Below are 7,097 nucleotides of genomic sequence, written 5' to 3' on the forward strand. Positions count from 1 at the left end.
TGAGCGACCCCCTGGACCCCAGTGGGTCCAGCTTCGCAAATACACCGAGAATCAAGTTGTCCCCGACTCTGTCCCCACTGGGTCATGGGATCTGGGATCCACTCTCTGGGCCCTGCTTGTGGCTCCCGCTCTGCTCCTGGCCTGGGCCCCCTCTCCAAGAGCCTGCTTCCCTTCATTGGAGAACGGTATTTGGAAACCGAGAACCAAGAACGGGGAGCTGGGTGAGCTCGGTCTTCGGGGATCGGCTGTTCCCGGACGTCTCCGGGGAGCAGAGGGGAGCTCACGGGTCCACACGCTCCTGTTCTCCCTCGACGACCTGCCTGCCAATCTGTCAGTCATCTTTTGATTTTATCTGTTGTCCATCACGTGGTTAAGGACCATCTCTGCGGCCACCGGCCACTGACCGTATTATCTGTTGCCCGCTGGCCGTCCCTCTGTCCCTCGGCTGTCTGTCTTGGGAACAGCGAGTTCCCACTGCTCACTGCAGTCCTACTGCCCGGCCCCAGGATGACTCCTACCCTCCCTTCCGTAGGCTCAGCCCTTCTCCGGCAGGGGGACGAGGCTCCGAGGGAGCATCTGGAGCACAGAGACGAGGTGGCGTCCCTCCTTGGATCCCTCCTAGGTTTCATGACTTTCTTTGCTTTTGACCAAATACCTGATTTTGCTGTGAGATTCTCACGGAGGGAAAACGAAATGAATATTTATCGCATCCATTTCATTATACCATGTACCGTAATGGGCCGTTTAGTGAAAAATAAAGAAACCTATAATTTTTGGCTTAATTTTTTTTTTTTTTTACTTAAATTTTTAAAAATGTGGAACATTTCATGCGTCTGCGTGACGTTCCTGGGTAGGAGCCCTGCTGATCTTCCCTGGATCAGTCCGGTGTTAGTGTGTGTGTTGCCGAAGAGAGCGCCCTGATGTACCTACAGCGAGACCCAGAGTTCTCCCCGCGGTCCCCAAGGCCCCTCAGCACATGGCCCGTCCCCTCTCTGCCTCGCTCACTCTGTTGCAGCCACTCGGATCCCTTCGCTGTTCCTCCAACCCACCAGGTACAGTCCTGCCCCAGGGCCTTTGCACCAGCTGTTCCTGCTACCTGGGAGCCTCTTCCTCTTGAGATCACCTAGGGCACCCACACCTCCTCACGCAGGCCGCCATGATCCTCCCTAAAATAGCCTGACTTGCATTCAGTCCCCTGTCTCTATATTTCTTGATAGGAACAGCTAGCTCTGTCTTGACATTTTCCTGTATATGTTTACTGTCTCCTCCACGAGGTCAGCTCCCCAAGCGGGGGGTTGAAGCTTTTTCATTCCCTACACAGAGCCTGTCACACAGTAGGTGCTCAGTGAGTCTTGATCGATAGAAGATCGTCTTCCTCAGGATGAGGGCTCGCAGCAAAGCGGGCTGAGTCTCGGTCAGCCTAGGCTGCCCGCCCCCTCCACCCGCCCCCCGGCTGTAACCGAGTGCCGCAGCCGGCCTGCTCGTCAACCGTAAACTGATTTCTCACCATTTGGAGCCTGGAGAGTCCATGATCAAGGGGCCTGTGGCCGGTGAGGTCGGTGGAAAACTCAGTCCCCATGGGGTTCTGCCTGCAGGACACGTTTGGCAACATCTGGGGACCTCTGTGGTTGTTCCCCTGGTCAGGGCTCCTGGCACGACAGGGGTGGGGCCCGAGACGCTGTTCGGCCCTCCCGCAGCCTGGTGTGCGCCCCAGAGAGGGATCCTGCCGGTGTCGGCGGCACTGGAGTGGGGTCCTTGTGGTTCTAGGGAGAGCCAAATGGCAACTGAGCAAAGGAGGCCGTGGGGCGGGGGGGCTTCTTTCCAGGAGAGTTTATGACAATGGAACTGACCTTGGCTGTGGGCCGGAGGTTGGTGGGGAGTGCTTCCCCCAAAATGAAGGGCGTGGGGGTTACGTAGGTGACAAGTGATGGGTTGGAAGAGACAGCTCGTGCCAAGGCCCAGGGGCAGCAGGAGGGCCTGGAGAGGAGTGGGCAGGGGGGCCAGAGAGAGGAGGAGACGGGGTTGACAGGAGAGGAGGGGACAGGCCACTCAGGAGCTTGGACACTGCATTCCTTTGGAGGCTGCTGGGGAGCCACGGAAGGTTTTCAGGTGTCAGGAGGGCAACACGGTCCCTTTGGCTTTCGAAACCTCCCTCTGGCTGCTTCCAGGAGAGCAGGACGCAGGGAGCGGGGCCATCAGGACTTCCGCGGGTCCCTGCCCCCACAAAATACATTAAAGATGGTGTTTCATGACAGCATCGGAATATACACGGAAGCAACCCAGGGCGGATGTGTGATGATAGACTCACGATTACCGTCTTCACTGTTGCCTCCGATTCTGGAGGAAATGAAAGCGTTTTCATAGGCCCCTAAATTCTCATGAGCCCCGGGCACTGCCTCGTGGACCTGCTGGGCCGGCAGGAAGAGCGCCCGGAGAGCAGAGGGGAGCGGGTTGCTGGGGGGGGGGGGGGGAACAGGGCACAGGAAGGGGCCAGGGTCATGGAGATTCAGCGCGTGCTGGGAGCCCTGAGGGGCCGGCAGGAGGCAGGTGGCTGGCAGGGACAGACAGACAGACGACAGTTGCCAGGCAGGGACAGACAGACAGACGACAGTCCTAATGTTAAGGGGGCCGCTCTCAACTTCCCCTCCGTGTGTTAATTCACCCACTAGTAACCCGTTTTGCGCATGAGAGCCGTAGAGGCTCAGGGAGAGTGTGGCCCAGCTGGGGGCCACCCCACCTGGTTGGGGGCGGTGGGGGGCACCGAAGCCTCTAGGGCAGCTGCCACCAGCCCGGCTGCCCTTGACAATGACTGGGCTTTGTTTTCGTGCCTCCGCCTTTCCCTGGAGCTTCTGGGGGCACCCTCGGGAGCCAGGCGTAGGCAGGGCCGGGAGCTGCTCTTGGGGTGCTTAAGAGCCTTTAAAAGGTGTTCCCAGCATTTCCCCGGGGCTGTGGGGTAATTAGGCACAGCGATTAGGAGGCTGCTGCCAGGGGCCCGGTCTCTGGGGACCTGTGGGGACATGCGGGGATTGCGGGGAGCAGGAGGCGTGGCTGCCCACCTGCCCTGCCCTCCAAAGGGCCTTGCTGCCTCCCCAAAGACACCACGGGCAAGAGCCACCTGCAGCTTTGCGACTGGTGGGCTGTGTGGCTCTGGATAAGGGTCTGTCCCTCTCTGGGCGTCTTTCACAGCTACCTAGTGGGTGAGAAGCCAGTGCTTCTCCCACAGGACCCAGTGCCCCAGTCCTGGCTCCCCGGTGCCCAGATGCCCTCCACCCGCCCCCAGCCCGTGAACACCCCCTCCATCGTAAGTGCCCACATAAGTGCCCGCAGTGTTGTTGCAAGTGCTCGAGGTGGGCACAGTCTTCTCTCCCATTCTGCAGCTGAGGAAACCGAGACCCAGAAGCCCAGAGAATTTGAGCCACGGGCCGGGCCGCAGAGCACACGACTGGTAAATGGAAGAGCCGGATTAGAACCTCAGTTACCGTGCCAGGCCCACCAGCCTGTGATGCCTAAGGAACGTGGTCAGCCGTACACGCACTGTGTCGTGAATTGTGTCCCCCACCATGGGCTTGTGTGGAAGCCCTGCCCCCAGGGGGCTGGTACTTGGAGGTCGCGCCTTTGAAAGGTGCTGAGGTTCAGATGAGGGCATGAGGCCGGGGACCGGTGGTGATTAGCGCCCTGGGAAGGGGATGAGGGACCCCTCCATGTGAGCACACAGCGAAAAGGCAACGGCCCTCTGGGCTCCTTGACCTCCAGAACCAAGAGGAAACAGATGTTGGTTGTTTAAACCACCCAGCCTGGTATGCTGGCCTGCAAACTAAGACAACGAGTTATCTGATTTAATCCCCAGAATAGCCCCAGGAGCGCATGGTTAAAGTTGAGGAGGCCCAGCGGCTCAGAGAGGGCAAGACGCCTCCGTAAGGTCACACAGCTAGGAATTGACAGAGGCGAGGTTCCAACGCCAGTCGGCCTCATTCTCGGTCCCACGTCTGTACCCCCCCCACCCCCACCCCGCGACCTTCCCCAGGGCCCTGCAGACCACTCCAGGGAGGCAGGCAGCGCTGTGGTTAATAGACTCGTGAGTAATCCTCCCTCTGGCACTGTTTTTTCTTTCTTTTCTTTAAAAAAAAAAAAAATTATTTTTAAGTCACTTCTACCCTTAACATGGGGGTCCAACTCACAGCCCCGAGATCAAGGGTCGTACACTCTTCCGACCACGCCGCCCGGCGCCCGTCCCGCGGGCCTTCTGTCTGCCGAGCGAGTGGGCCCCAGTCTCCCCTCTGCTAAACGGGAGTCATCCCCGTAGCTCCAGAAAGTCGCGGGATGGAGCGAAATAAGCCCGAGGGTCCCTTAGCTGGGGTTAGACCCAAGGCAGGAGCACTCGGGCCGCTGTTCTCTCTGACACTCAGTTTCTCCTTCTATAAAATGGGCGCGTCGTCAGGGCTTATCTGAGTCGAGACTTGAGGTGATGGGAGTTCAGTGCTCAGAACACGGTCTGGTTCCAGGGCGCGCAAAATATAGAAGAATTCCAACACGTGGGTCCAAACGCACGCGTGTCTGCTACCCTGGGACACCACAGCCACACGCACACGTAGACCCCTGCTGCCCAGGGGCGAACGTCCGCTTTCCGTCTGCTTGGGTCCCCACGCCCCCCCCCCGGCTGTTAGCCCTTAAACGTCCATGAATGGCAATGACAAGAAATTAAGAACTCAGGGGCGCCTGCGGGGCTCCGTCGTTAAGCGTCTGCCTGCAGCTCAGGCCATGATCCCGGGGTCGTGGGATCGAGTCCCGTGTCCAGCTCCCCGCTCAGCGGAGTGTCTGCTTCTCTCTTGCTCCTCCCCCCTGCTCCTGCTCTCTGTCTCTCTGTCCCTCTGTCTCTGTCTCAAATAAATAAAATCTTAAAAAAAAAAAAAGAAAGGAAATTAAAAGCTCAGTTCCTCAGTTGCCCTGGCCACATCGCAAGGGCTTGGCGGACGCGAGAGCCCAGCATGTGGGACAGACAGCCTGGAGCTGGATTATTTCCATCCAGGGAGAAAGGTAGGGGCAGCGGGGTGGGGAGACCCTCCCCAGGTCAGGCCGCGCAGGCGGCATGTGCATGACTGTCCACACGGGGGCAGCGTGGCACAGCGACCGGAGCCTCCCCGGCTGGCGCAAGCCTGGTGGGGGCTCCATGCTGCAGGCAGTCTGGTCCCCGGTCCTCCCCTCTGCACTTGGACCCTGGGGCTGGACATCCCCTGGGGTGGGCCCTGGGGAGGACCGAGCATCATCCGCCCCCCACCGGATGCCTGGAGCACCCCAGTCGTGATGACGGTGGATGCTCCTGGACACGGTGGCCCCAGAGTCCCCGGCGGGCAGAGTCAGGAGGTCAGAAGGTCACCAACATCGCTGACTGTCTCTGCAGAGAATCACCATTTGAGTGAGTCAGCCCATCAGACGCGGGAGGATTAAGTTCTGCAAGAAGAAGCTGGGGGGTGGGGAGCCTCCAAGCTGTTCTCGGCCAGGCCCTCTCCACTCAGTTAAAAATGTGTTCACGCAGGGGCTCCGGGTGGCTCAGTTGGTTAAGCGGCTGCCTTCGGCTCTGGTCATGATCCTGGAGTCCCGGATGGAGTCCGGGATCGAGTCCCACATCGGGTCCCGCATCGGGTCCCACATCGCGTCCCACATCGGGTCCCACATCGGGTCCCACATCGGGTCACTCTCTCAAATAAACAAAATCTTTTAAAAATGTGCACACACATATATACACGCCTATGGGCACTCACGCGGGGCGTACATTTCAGCACATGGGTCACCCCAGGAAGAGTTACATGAGACGCCGCTTGCCCCGGTGATGCTCGACGCCCTGGGGTGGTTTCTCGTCTATGTCATTTCAAAGAGAAATGGTGGGTCTCGACTCACGACGTATATCCCTTGACCAGCAGATGGACAAAAACAACGGCTCGGCGTACAGGCTGGGACCCCAACGGGGAGCCCAGGCCGGAAGCTCTCTGACTGCAGGAGAGGCCGGCTTGATGGGGCGACCGCGTGGACATGTCTTGCACGCATGACGCGAAGGCACGCTGGCTGCCCCGTGACCCATTCGTGAGGTTCGAGAGCAAGTCGGGCTAACCGGTTAAAATGCACGCGAGGAACTTTCCTCCAGAGGGATTACTAAGGTCCGAGAAGCACGCGAGAAGATGTTCACTACCATGAGTCCTCACGGTAGGGATTCCACCTCGTACCCACTAGGGCAGCTAGAGAAATAGTAATAATAATAATATAATAAAAAACAGAAAGTATGAAGGGTTGGTGAGCACCCAGAGTCCCGGGGATGGAAAACCACGCAGCGCTGGGGAAAACTATCTGGTGGTGGGTCTCTCGAAAGAGTAAACAGAGTGACGGTCTGACTCGGCAGCTCCGGTCCGGGTGTCTACCCACAAGAAAGCGGGGACTTGAAGACATATTTGCACACCTGTGTTCACCGCAGCATGACTCACAACAGCCGAGAGGCGGAAGCAAGCCATGTTTCCGTCGACAGGTAGATGGATACACACGGCGCGGTGCATCCCACGCAGGTCCAGCCTCGGAAAGGAAGGGACCCTGACCCCTGCCATGACGCGGAGGGACCCCAAGGACACGGGGCTCAGCGAGACCGGCCAGGCCCAGAAAGTCTCATCCCGCAGGACCCCACTCCCGGGAGGGCCCCAGAGGAGTGTCGTCCACACAGACAGCAGAGGGTGGGAGCCAGGACTGGGGCAGGAGGTGGGGCAGTCTGTGCTTTGTGGGGACAGAGTCTCCGTGTGGGGGGGTGGAAAGTTCTGGAGACGGAGGTTAGGGGTGGTCACAGGGCAGTGTGAGGGAGCTCCTCGCCGCTGAGCTGTGCACTTAGAGATGGTTAAAGTGGTAAATTTTGGTGTTTTTTTTTTAAGATTTTATTTATTTGTCAGAGAGAGAGACAGCGAGAGCGGGAACACAGCAGGGGCAGAGAGAGGGAGAAGCAGGCCCTCTGCCGAGCAAGGAGCCCTGTGCTGGGTCGATCCCAGAATCCTGGGATCATGACCAGAGCCCAAGGCAGATGCCTAACGACTGAGCCCCCCAGGCGCCCCTAAAGTGGTAAGTTT

The 7,097-nt window shown here is 58.9% G+C and overlaps 1 non-coding gene across 1 annotated transcript; it reads right to left on the reverse strand.

The window, feature by feature from the left end:
• Nucleotides 1-809: 809 nt before the first annotated feature.
• Nucleotides 810-916, reverse strand: LOC116581671. Its single transcript, XR_004282158.1, has one exon. It is a non-coding gene; the product is annotated as a U6 spliceosomal RNA (small nuclear RNA).
• Between the last annotated feature and the right edge of the window lie 6,181 nt (nucleotides 917-7,097).

The sequence above is a fragment of the Mustela erminea genome, chromosome 1 (genome assembly GCF_009829155.1).
Source record: "Mustela erminea isolate mMusErm1 chromosome 1, mMusErm1.Pri, whole genome shotgun sequence".
Taxonomy (NCBI): Eukaryota; Metazoa; Chordata; class Mammalia; order Carnivora; family Mustelidae; genus Mustela; species Mustela erminea.